The 14,232-nt window shown below is 34.2% G+C and overlaps 1 protein-coding gene across 1 annotated transcript in view; it reads right to left on the minus strand.

Annotated features, from left to right (window-relative positions):
- The window catches only part of LOC120636978 (neural-cadherin-like), a 218,887-nt gene that overhangs the window by 204,279 nt on the left and 376 nt on the right, over window positions 1–14,232 (minus strand). The window lies entirely within an intron of this gene.

A 14,232-nucleotide genomic window follows, 5' to 3' on the forward strand; every position in this document is an offset into this window, starting at 1 on the left:
GCAGTAAAAAAAAACAATTAAAATAAAGAAAGAAAAGGTACTATAGGTATCACTTAAAAGCGATCTCGAAAGTTTAGTTTGTCTATAGAAAGTCCCTGGACTATAAAGTTATTTCAGTGTGTGTGTCCTATATAGGGACTCGAACCACACCAAGATTAAAAATATAACATGAAAGAGGAAAAATTCGTTTATTTCGGTTTAGTAGTTTGAATGTTTATTAAGAAATTAATAAACTTTCAAACTACTAAACCGATTTAACAATTATTTCAGCATTAAAGAGCATTATCATACTGAAATAACATATTGAATTACAGTATTAATAAGATTTTAGCCTGAAATAATGGTATTTGTAAACAAAAAAAAAAGGTTCGCCAACTGTTTTATCCGCGTTCCCTATCTAAATGGCCAGCCACAACGAAACACCTACTTAATATGTTCATAAAACAAACTACTAAAAAAATTATATACTTAAAAAAAATCTGCAAAACCTTTTACCCATCTCTTATAAATAATCCATAATAATGAATTTTATGTCGAAAAAAGCCAAATGAAAATGTGATTTACAATCGTAATTTTTACTGCAGCTAGTTGCAATAAAAAATAGTAGCTTCTTGAATATAAAGAATTGCTAATTTTTATTTAATATTACTCTAACAGTTGGTGTTATTATCCTGTTATTCATGCTATCCTAATGCTCACCTCAGTAAATAAATATCCTATAGGTATTAAAAATAAAAAATAAAAATTCTTCGTACATTGCTATGGTAGTCAATGATTTAAATTAAGAAAACATCCGCAAATCTACAAAACTCTGTTACTTTTATAAATGGTTACGGTACAAAGTATTTTAAAACACACTACAATGTGTCTAGTATATTTGTTTAAATTTTTGCGTACATTCGGTAAATTTCTCGTACATTGCTTTCATGCCTAAAGCATTACATTATGTTCACATACACTCATCCTGATGCGTGAGAAGTGCATGATTTCAGGACACTCCCACTTCTGTACTTTTACAACGGTTTCTGTGGATTTCAGACACTAATACTAGAAAGACAGCACATTGGCTAACGGAAAATACGAGTAGTTAGCTTTATTTATTTTCTTCGAGTTGACTTGCGTTGTCTCAGGGTTTATTAACTTCATTCTTTTTATTCGTTTCGTCCCTCAGACTAAAGTGTCATTTGCCTTTTTACTATCCATCTGTCTTTTCATCATTCGATTCTATACCGTGGTCCTATTTATTTAAAAAAATTCCAACTATTAAGAACTCTCTTTTTAAGTATTAAGAACTAGACGGTAAAAGTAAAAAAAATATATATATAATCAAGTACATTGATGCTCTATTTTTCAAATAAAAATGAATGTATGTGTTCATCTTTCTATGCTTAGAAGGATATATTAAATCTACGTAAATAGCACGTAAAACAATAACACGTTTATAGTTCGAAAATTACCAGTGAAAACTTGCACAGCAATGAAGGTAATCAATTATTGCGTCCATTATTTTTCTGTCGGGTACACTTCTCACAAATGACGTCTGAACTCTTGGCGTGGCTTAATGAAAGCCACTGTAGAGTTTCAAAAAGTTTAAAGTCGGTCTCAGGTAGGTGGCGTGGGTCGAGGGCGCGTCATAGCCTCTTGACCTGCCGCGAGACGTTGCTACTAGGATTGCGACTTTGCATAGGTAAAAGCCTAAAATCAAATCTCAAAGTTTCTTTATCAAATAGGCTTATTTACAGGCACTCACGAAACGTTTTACCCTTTTCTCTTTTTGAATAGAAACTTTTAAAGCGACGATATCTTCTTTTGGACGAGGAACAAGAACGCGACAAGGCAACATTTCGTGACATAATCATAACACAACATGAGAATATAAATAATTAAGAAATGCAAACTCAATCATCACTTTAATAAACTTTATATATATATTTCTTGTGTGCGTGTGTATGTCACTGAACTCCTCCTAAACGGCTGGACCGATTTGAATGAATTTTTCGTTATGCGTTTGGGTGGCACCCTGGATGGTTTAGATTCACAAATCAGCCCGACAGATGGCGCAGGGGTCAGCTTGTAATATATAATAGCCTGCAATTTACTTATCATTTTAACGAAACGAAACTAAATATATAAATTCATTATTTGTCGTAAGCTGAGAAAATTATTGATCAACATAAAAGCTATGTACAACCTGATTAAGGTGCTTACTATAGTCTATAACCTACAAAAAATTACACTCTATAACCCAAGAAAAATTACGGTTCCCGCGGAATTTGTATAATATTGGAATTGACAAATTTAATTTGCGGGTTAAAGCTAGTTACATATAAAAAAGTCTACTTGCATATAAAAAAGATTAAGATTTTATTGTGGTACCCATAAGTGGGTAAAGGCCTCCTTCATCCTGGGCCACTGTCAATACGGTCTACAATCTAATCTACCTGCTATAAATAAAGAACCATTTATTTGAAATCAAAGACCGATTTTTACATTATATTTGTATATACTTATTTTAGTTGTACATAATTGTTTGTGTAAATAAACTCGTAAGAAACAGCCTTGATTTTCTCGGATTTTTTTCGCTATGATGTAATTTTAAAGTAAGCGTTTTACGAGCCCCTTAGGCTCTCCGAGCGCGGAATCCCACTCATTAAATCTGAGCGGAGGTTTCGCTTCAGTTCTAAAGCATTCAATAATTGCGCTAAGAAAATATATTTATATATTAGAGTCCCTACCATAAAAAAAACCATTGTGGTTGCTCGTTTATTATCTATATTCGGCTTCGACTGATCGTGACGAGTTTTGAACGAGATGTTTAACATTCTGAAGGTATTCATAATTTCTATACCTAGGATATAACAGGAGCATAAAGTTTTCATTAAAATAAAAACTGTTTCAAACAATTACTTATGCACGGCTAAGCCGCTGTCAGTTTCCGCTGACAGATCTTGCTTGCATAGCTGCACGAGACGTAAAAAGGAAGCTGTTGAGGCAGTAAAATAAACGGCAATAAAAAGTATAAAAGTCCTGCCTACCTTCAAATAGGTTTTTTTATGAATCGTATTAATGAAGCTTTCTTACATTTTAACTTCGATATACTTGTATTTTTTTGTAATATTAAAAATATATGTGCCGTGTCAGTAGCTTATCAATAAATCTGTAGCAGGAGTAAGTATCTCTTGTTGATTGTGAGTATTTCGAACCTAAAGTAGAAAGGCGGGGCACAGAGTCTTGCTGGACGTTGTGGTTCCAAGGTGCTGTAGTGGTGACTCCGCACTAGGAAGGGGTCGTTTTTCCACCAACGCGGGTGGACAGGCGACATAAGTCGCTAGGAGTCGCTGGATACAACGGCACAAAACCGTAGCATGGTTCAAGTCCACACACATGCACACAAGTCACATGTCGAGCCGTGGACGCTACTCGGTTGAGTTGATGATGTTGGCTTTCGTAACTAATAGGCTCCATTATACAAAAATTGTATGAAACTGTAAAGCTACCCCAGCTTTACTTTGCCGTACTAGGGCTTTACTAACTTTACTTAAATCAGTATGACCCACTGTAGTATTAGAGACACTCCTGTTTCCGAATTATAATGTCATATAACTCTGTAATTTTTAAATAATACTGATTTAAGCGTTGGTAGTAAAGCCTTTACCATAGCTTACAAATAATTTAGTTTCCAATATTATTTATGGCAACAAATAAAAACAAACCCTAATAACCAATACAGTACCGCCTTCAAGCGTGCATTTTCTCATTTTCTTCAGGCGCGAATTTTTCGTTTTAAGTCACTGACGTAAAGTATATAGTATTTTCATATGTCACGTGTGTAGCAAACTTCCACCCGTGATTTTCTAATGGTATTTATCCCTAACTTAAAAAACGAAGGAAATGAAATAATCATACAATAATTGAGAATAATATGTTTTCATTATAAAGCATTGATACAATCCAAAGGCAGTGAAAATCACTATGAGCGCGGAAATGAGACCAGTCGGTCTCAAACCGAATAAATCCACACATATCGATTAAAAAATTTATATCTACTCTGCCGTCATTATATTATATAGGTAAATGGTCGTTATTTTCCTTCTAACTAGGCATAGATATCTTTTTAAACTAAACGCTCTGAAGCACCGCCAAAGCTAGAGGATTGTCTGCCAAACGAGAATATCTGAAGTAGCACAGATTATTCACATCGCTACCGATGCGTTGCGAGCGACAGATCACGTCGCAAAAACGCGCAACCATTATAAATATTCAATAAGCACCACAGATTGTACGAATATGCTATGAATTCATATTCTACGTTCACCCAGACTATATATTATATAAAAAATGCTTTATTCTCTATTTTCAAGCTACATATGTACCTACTTGTAATTGCTAAGTCCAGGAACAATCTTTACTATTAAATATTTAACCAAGCATTACAACTTATAAAACCTTTTTCTTTATTAAAAAATCATAAAGAGATTTCACTTTAATTTGATTTTGATAAAAACTTAAAATAGCGAAACATAAGTAAGTTTTAAGTCCTATCTTAAAACGTTTTTCGATGATAACCGTATCTACCTACAATCATGGCGTAACTGCGGATGAAGTATATGTCTCCTATGTGTGCATAACTACTACGATTATACCCCATATTAATTATAAAACGTTTTTCTTTATTTAAAAATCATACAGAGATTTCACTCTAATTTGATTTTGAGACCACGATCATATCATAAAAACTGAAAATAGCGAAACGTAAGGAAGTTTTAAGTCCTATCTTGAAACGTTCTACGATAAAAACCGTATCTACATACAATTATTGAGTAAATGTCTCCTATGAGTTTATAACGCTACTTATCATGTTTTTAGGAAAACATAACAGAAATTGTTTACAAAATATCCTAATTACCAAATTAATTTCATACATCAATTACCGCAGATTTTTTAAAGCTGAATTTGAATGGAAATTAATATGGGGTATAATCATAGTTCGTTATTTGTATGCCGTGTTCACAATTATTGGCATATAATAATAATAGTAATTGATTTGATTATTTGTTGGTAATCAAGTAAAATGATAAATGCGTAAATGTTAATCTTTGTCCGCATAATCACCCTCTGCTTCTCTTAGGAAAGGAGGACCACAGATTGTACGAATATGGATATAAGGAGGAGCTTTGGCCCTTCACGCTGCTCCAACGCAGGTTGGTGGACTTTGATAATTTATTATTAACGGTTGAGAGATAACTCGTGAGCGTAAAATTTACAATAACACTGGATATAAGAAATTTTCCTTCGGTGCCTATTCTGGTTACCAGCAAGCAAACTTTAGGCAAAGTTAAAAAGAAATAAAATTCAGAATACCAAATTGAGTAGAAGTCGAGTAGGGTAGTAAATAAGAATTGGTAGAATTTAAAAGTATCGTTTCGTAATAAACTTTTAGGTCTAGTTATTCAGGTCAACCAATTATAGGCCCTCTACAGAGCACAGGTATATCTCATAATTTAAAATTTTTACGTTAACTGTTTTCGTTATAGATTGTCTGTCAGTCTGTCAGGATAAAACCTTATACAGTTATAGAAGATGTTAGTGAAAATAGTCAAGTCCACCGCACAAAGGATTTATATACGCCAAATAGATCAAAAACTTGAACAGCTAACAATTTTTTGTCCTACAGGGCACAGAAGTTAGTTCATCAGTACAAGCTTCTGAAAAATTTTCACACAGTAATAATTAGCTACATGTGCCCAACTTTTTTACGTTCAAAGACTTTAACTTGAAAGCCCTATGACGACCTCGCTATAACATCGCACTTTCATGAAACTCACTTTTTTATTATTTTTCTTACAAAACAGCGGCTCAGTGCTGTCACGAGCAACGGCACAGATATTAATTATCTATCGAAGTTGGTAATTAACTTTAAAGTTACTACAGTATGTTGGGTTTGGCACTTGACGTTACCTTATGAACTAAATTTACAGCACCAATTATCTAGTGCACACGGTGGTTTGCAGGTTTCCGGGCGATAAACTGCGTTCACAGGTTCTACAGCTCGTAAACAACAGTAATATTAGCTCGAGCAAACCACCCTTTCAGTAGTTAGGAACATATATGTTTCTCTCTAAAAGAAAAATATATTTTTTGCAGTTCATAACAAATGTAAATATAGGTAAGAATATCTATTCACTGTCTTTTTGGTCTTGTGGCTAGCATGTCACACAATGAATCGCAGGGCCCTGAGTTTGATTATCCGGACGGGCCTAAATTTGTTCATTATTAAGTTTTTCCGTCTAGAAATTGTCAGTGCCAGAACGAATATCGGAAATTCAGATTTACGTTTAATATAATATTAAATGCTTTAGACCAGCGCGGTGCTTCAGAGTTCTAACCCCTTATCTTCTTTGAAGTATGTAGTTAGTGTTATGGACACCGTATTCCCGCACCTCGAAGTGTACGTTAAGGTATTGGTCCTATAGTTCTTATAAGGTAATAATTATTAAAGCCTATCAACACGCATCGAATCAGGGGCCTAGCCATAGAGCCCAGCTGTGAGACTGAGGAAGATGTACTAAATTCCATAAAAAAAAATAAAAAAATACATTTTTTTACAGATTATTTAAATAACAACATTGTCGGATAGAAGCAGGCGTTACTTTGCGGAAATCCATGATATATTATCAAAATTAAGCTTAATTTGCTATACTCCGCGAAAAGCAGGAGAATCTGTGTGGTGTATATTATAATTTCTTCAATCCTTATACCCCACACCAAACAGATCTTCGGCAATATACCCTCTACGCACGTTTCGCTCCGAAACCGGAGCATCATCAGGAGATGTTGACTTTACAATGAATAATTGTTAAGTTAACAATTTCGTCGTCATCAATGTCGATTTTATGCAACTTAATGTCAGACAAAGATTTCTTTCGCCAGAAAAACACAATAAAGCTCTATTTACTGAAGCCGAAAGCGGAAAAGATAACCATTACATTACATCGTTTATACTCATGAGGCCATTTGTACTAATAATGAATAAAGGTAATAGAAATTGTTGCAATCTAAGTAATAATTGATGAAGTTGTTCGATGTGAAGCGGTACGCTATTGTTGTGGCTATTTCCTATTTTAATCGTACGTGCAAGAATAGAACACCTAATTTATATCGGAATAGGTAATGTTACGAATGCCCCATTAGAGGGCATTTCCTTTTTATCCGACTATAATTAGTACATCGCCATCTAGCCCCAAAGTAAGAGTAGCTTGTGTTATGGGTACTAAGATGCCTGATGAATATTTTTATGAATTATATACATAAATACTTAGAAAATATACATATAAACGCCCAGACATTGAAAAACATTAATTGAGCATGAATCACACAAACACTTTCCAGTATGGGAATCGAACTCACGGCCTTGGGCTCAGAAAGCAGGGTCGCTGCAAACTGCGCCAATCGGCCGTCATATATAACAGTGTTATGTTTTTAGCAGTCCTTTATATGTATTTATAGAGGTTGCACTCTTGTGAAATCCGTATTGGATCGATTTTAATAATTTAAGTATCGTTGGCTTGCTCTCAGCGACTCAAGTATTCGTGGCTAAACATAAAATCTTTGTTACAGCAGTAAAGCATTTACTTTCGCTTCTGTACTGTGTGTTATTTCATTTAAAAACTCCTTCATACTTAAAAGAGAAGTTTACTTTAGTTGAAGAGCAATCCGGTCTAAGATCGTGTCGTGCCCTGAGTATGTACACAAAACAAAATATTATAAACATTCATTTACCGTGCAAGCCATCGAAATGTGGAATTCGCTTCCTATGAACATACGGGAGTCAAAGGCACTGGCGATATTTAAAAAAGCCGTTAAGTGTCATTATTTATCTAAGTGAATGATTTATGAATGATTTATTTACTTTTATCTAATTATTTATTATATGGTATATAGTTTATTAATAGTTTTTTTTTTTTTGTTTATCATATGTTAGATGCATTTGTGTATATTAGTTTATGTATTAGTATTTAGTTATTCGTATGTATTTATTATATATTTTGTACCACCTGCAGTTAGATGTCCTCTTTTTTGCCTAATTCTAAGGTTGCCTGGCAGAGATCGCTACTAAGCGATATTACTGTACAGTATCACTTCTACTCAATTTCATGCCAGCAAACCAATGCGACCTAGGAAAAGACGGTTGGATGGTCAAATGCCCTTACTTTTTAAAACTCTATTCCTTAATTACAAACGTTAGATCACTAAAATAAGGAATTCCATCGTATGTAAGTGTATACGATGGATACACAAACCCCCTGACTTTAGCTACTTTGAAACTCTCCTAGCTTGAATTTTAAGTTAACGAAAGCAGTTATCACAAGCACCTCACACTAATATAAATAAACATAAAATGGCTTAAAAGTTGTCTGCGAAAGACCTATTTGTATTCTACGACTATTTTTTATGTTTCTTTTTTTCTTGTATAATTTTTCATGTGGTGTACAAATAAAGAATAATAATAATAATAATAAAGCTTCCTGTGGCAGCTCATCCGGGGAAGTACTAACGCCATGCCTATTTCTGCCGCAAAGCAGAGTTGTTGCAATGCTGTGCGGTCTAAAGGTTGCCGGAAAAATTTTAGCCTCAATAACAGGCACTTGAGGCTAAACTTTTTTTTTTTTATTAACGATAGGCCAGCGCTTGACGACAATCATGCCCGTTAGAAAGCAATGATGAGATCTAGGTTGGAGCACGCTTGTCTAGAAAAAGCCTATTCACTCTAGCCTAGAAGGTACTCAAATTATACGTGGCAGGAAACAAAGTTGCCGGGAGGGCGTTCCACATCTTAGCGGCACGTATCAGAAACGTGGATAAAAAACTTGTTATTACACACACTTTGCAGGTCGTGTTCCTTGCATGCCCTGGTTACAGGCGATGGTTTTCCACTTAAAATCAGGTGGGCTGTCTGCTTGATCTAACAAAATAATTTTAATTTTTTTAATTAATTGTTTTGGGCTTTTATGAGACCCAGTTTTACTTAAATTTATTTTTTCTATAGTCGGGCCACAGTTTTTGAACTATTATTTTACTGTGTTATATAACAATATTTCTTTTCCACAGAAAAGTAGATAAGGAATATTGATATATTTCATAGTATTGCGTTATGAAAAATTACTCATTATACAAAGTCTTTCCTTTATTTCTAGGCAAAACCTAATCATTAGGTTCAATCTTTACTGTACGACAATAGTCGAATGTAAAATGAAAATGATCCGGCAACCCATGAATACTTGAACCAAACAATAATTCTACTTGTCGTAACTAATCGAAAGGAAAAGTATATAATATATACTATTATAGACTGTTAATGTCTGTAAAGTCTGCCACAAAATAATGCATGTGCCGTTTGTATCCAATTTCGCCACCTTGATTTCTATGACCACCAGACCATCGCCATATATGCCATATATCAGAAGAGTACGTTAAGCTGTAATTACCGGTTATATCACCAAAATGTAATAATACCTAATCATTGAAGCCCACCAATCTGCTTTGGAGCTGCGTGGTGGGTCGATGCTTTAATGCCCAGCAGTGGGACATTTCCCCGCATCTCGCACAGCCCGCACTCCTCCGCATCGCACCCATTTGTTGCCTTTTCAAGCCCAATCGATTCAAATGGCAAATTGTCTCACTATGTTGCCTTTACAAATAAGGCTGTCCTGATCTTGCCGTCATATTGCAAAGAAATATCATGCTTCGTGGATATAAACGAAGGGTACTTTTCATCCCGGGAAAATAAACGGTTTCCGAGCGGATTTAACAAAAAACGAAACAAGAGCGGACAAAATCGCGTGCAACAGTTAAGTTACTCACTCGAGACGAGGTTATTACTAAGTTATTCTTATTTGTTTTCCTCTAGATTGCGCAATAAAAAACAAAATTAACAATAATATTTGACTTGACTATTTGTTGTACCAATAGATAGTAATCGCAATATCATCATCATCACATCGACCCATTACCAGCCCACTATAGGAGACGGATCTCCTCCCACGATGAAAGGGTTGAAGCCATAGTGCACCACGCTGGCCCAGTGCGTATTAGTTGACTTCATACGACCTTTGAGAACATTATGGAGAAATCTCCGTTGAAGTAAATCCCTACTAATATTATAAATATCAATGTAAGTTTGTTTGCTACGCTTTCACGCAAAAACTACTAAACCGATTTTCATGAAATTTTGTACACATATTCTTGGAAGTGTTAGAAGTAATATAGGATACTTTTCATCCCGACATTAAGCTCGTTTCCTTTGGGAGAGGGGATGAGTGTTTGACGATTTTACACTATAACTCTGACAAATTATAACCGATTTAAATAATTATTTTTGTACTATAGAGGTTATAATATGTGTTTAATTTTGCCCAAACTGTAGTTGGAGATAGAGGACAGAACTTCTTAGCGTACAGCAGAAAACCCCTCATTTAAGGCTTAGCGATACTGAATACTTTAATTTTTTTTAGATCTACAACTAAATTTAATGCCACATCAAAAAACTAAATCAAACGCAGACGAAGTCACGGTCACCAGCTAGTGATATTATAATTATTTAAAACACACATAACTTAATTAATAAACTTAATCGCACTTTTATCGCATTATGGCAGACGAAAATACACAGTACATTTTGTATGTTATTATTAAGTTGCAAAGGTAACTAAAACCACATCCAATGATAACATTGTATAGTTGTACCTGGACTCAAAATCCATACCATGTTATATACAAAAATCGGTCATTGCGGTAACGAATATTCTGCCGTGTAATTATTTAACGGATTAAAAGTGTTTCCCAATTATTTGGCAATGCGAAATTATTACGCAATTTTAACAAGTAGACGCTTGTTACTGATTTCAACGTCATCATGTCTGAAGTGTACTTTATAGTGCCAAGTCCACTAATCCGCACTGGGCCAGCGTGGTGGACTACGGCCTAAACCTGTGGGAACTCGTTTCCTTTAGTGGGTAATAAAATAAATAAATATACAACGACAATACACACATCGCCATCTAGCCCAAAAGTAAGTTTAGCTTGTGTTATGGGACTAAGATTGCTGATGAATATTTTTATGTATAATATACATAACTACTTATAATATAGATATAAAAACTGAAAAACATTCATGTTCATTACACAAAAATTTTTCAGTTGTGGGAATCGAAACCACGGCTTTAGGCCGTCTTAACGGGTTCATATGATGAATAGTGCCTGCGTGGGTTGTAATAGAAATCGTAGACAGAAGACGTCTTTACAACAGTAATGTACAAATTCATAAAAACTGTGAGAACGGTGCTATTTAGATCGCAAAATCAATTCAGCGGTAGAACTGTGAATTGGAGGGTAATAAACCAAACACGAACCTTATAAGGCACATATGCATCTTAGTACGGATAATTTATTTACTTGGTAATCATCCGGCTTTGCACGGGTATAAAGTGGAAATTAAAATTGAAGCTACTGCCATGTTAATTTATTTTTCGGCCTTATTTTTACTATTACAGACTTATTATACTACGACAATACACACATCGCTATCTAGCCCTAAATTAAGCTTAGCTTTTGTTATGGGTACTAGGATGACTGATGTATATTTTTATGAATAATATACATAAATACTTATACAGGCAAACACCCAGACTCTCAAAAACATTCATGTTCATCACACAAACATTTTCCAGTTGTGGGAATCGAACACACGCCCTTGGACTCAGAAAGCAGGGTCGCTGCCCACTGCGCCAGTCGGCCGTCAAATCTATTATCTATTAGATATGTAAATCTATTACATATATACTATCTGGGAAAAAATATCTAAATAATGGTGAAAACCATTTCAAAATCCTTTGCGTGGTTTGTGAGAAGTGAGCGGTTAAACAGATATACACGGAAAGCGACTAGTTACCTACTGAGTTTTTATTTTATACCATGTAGATTATTACTAGTGAAAAACTAGACTTTAATCAATATATCATTATATACAAAAATTGGTTATTGCGGTAACGGATATCCCACCGTGTAATTATTCATCGGATCAAAAGTGTTTCCCAATTATTTGGCGATGCGAAATTATTACGCAATTTTAACAAGTGAGTAGACGCTTGCTACATATAACATCGACATCACTAAAGACAACTATCATAATATTAATGTAAGCCTAGCCGTGCCTGCCACTTACCTTCGTGTAACGTAAAAGTAAATAATTTGAATCTAGATAAAAAAGTACACTAACTAGTTATACTGAATAGTACCTACCTACTATAATAAAATAGAACTAACTTGTGCCTAATACGTTGACCATCATATATGCTCAAATTCAGGTAAAGCTATGTCCTGGAATTCAGAGGATTTATTCTGATCAAAGCACATTTAAATGTGACCATAATATCACGCATCCACGCTAGGGAAGTATCGTCTCAATTGGCCAGTCGATTTTATGTGATCAATTAAACAGCCAAACTACTGAAATAAAATGAAATCAGAGAAGAATTTCCGCCTATACCGACATTAAACTGTTCTGTGGCTTTTACTTCGTTAATATGGAGTAAATAAATATAAAATAAATACACGTTCCACTTTATTGAAGAATTTCGATGAATCAATTTTCAGTACGTTGAAATTGATTCAGAATGCAATTAAGAGATTCATTTCAGGCACCGGAAGCATATTAATTCACTGAACACAGATGAAAGGAGCACAACATATAAGCTTATTATGGTAAAAGTATATTGTGTTATTACTTCTAACAAAAGATACGTACCTTTCTACGCGTAGAATGTATTTGTTTTTCATAAACGGAGTTTCAGTCGGAAAATCAACTTTCATGTTTAAGTTCTCGCTTTTATTACCCAGAACATGTTAGAGTTATTTTCTAATATTTGTTGACTAATATCACAATTTTTTCAATACATTACGTACAGTAGGCAACTTTAATTCCCATTTTGTTACAAAAGAGGTTGCTTATTTATTGTACAAAGAAAGGATTATCCCAACTGTTCAGCACATAAATAAAGCCAGTTTTCAGGGCACCACGTTGTTTCGTAGTAATTAGGGTTAGAAGTTGGATATTTTATTGTTACATTTTCAATTAAAAAAAAAGCAAAAAAAAAATATTTTTTTTTATTCACGCTATAGTATAATAGTCGTATGAAATGTGCCGGCTGTCCGACTGTAATGGATTCATCACTAGGTCAGTTGTTTTAAGATTTATGACTTGTATTTGATTTATATTGTAACCCACAAAATAGTCTCGCTACCGCAAAAAAGCTATACAATAAACATAATTAGCTTTAAAAGTTTTTTCAGCCCGTCGCAAAGTTATTTTTGCGACAATATATGGAAAAATATTAGCGTGACAGCTTGTACTAACAGCCGGGTATTAGTAGAGCGTTATGTTCATATAGGCAAATTAAACATAAATATACCGCTCGCAAGCGAGTGCGGGCATTTGTAAAGTGTGCACATCAGACGACGCATTAGGAAGATTAAAAGTAGTAAAAGCAAAGGAACTTCTGCTGTCGCCACCTATCTACACACCTGCAAACAAGAAACGTGAGCGTCCCAAAGCGAAGGCTTTAGAGAGCTATCCGTACACGACGAAAAAATTGCTACGTGTAACCAATTTTCTTCCGAGGCAATTTTCCGAGAATTGATTATTTCCAATTCTGTCTTTGATTGTATCGAAAAACAGTTATAGCAAAAGTTTTCATATTGACGGTACTACGATCCGGTACCTTCAATATCTCTAGATATATAAAGCGCTTCCTAACAATATAATATGCCCTTGTGATGTTTCAAGTTTCATCTTAATTTTCTCCTATCATTGCTGAAGGTTATTTCTTAATAACACGTAAAATAAAAGACGCTGTGCCTGACGGCTGTACTCGCGCATACGACTAAAAATAAAATGGCTCGATAATTCTCAACAAGTTTTCTGATGCAATTTTTTTTATAATGGACGGTAAGTAATCTATGAAATTAGCGTCTTTAATACAAATACATTTTGCTAATATTTTCTCTTAAACTCGAAAATTTTTATAGTAAAATACATATGAATAGTAATTTACCTGTTTAAAAGTAGTCTATAGTTAGTAGTGTATATATATATATATATATATATATATATATATATACACTACTAACTATAGACTACTTTTAAACACTTTTAAAACTTTTTTAACTATATATATA

The sequence above is a fragment of the Pararge aegeria genome, chromosome 3 (genome assembly GCF_905163445.1).
Source record: "Pararge aegeria chromosome 3, ilParAegt1.1, whole genome shotgun sequence".
Lineage (NCBI taxonomy): Eukaryota > Metazoa > Arthropoda > Insecta > Lepidoptera > Nymphalidae > Pararge > Pararge aegeria.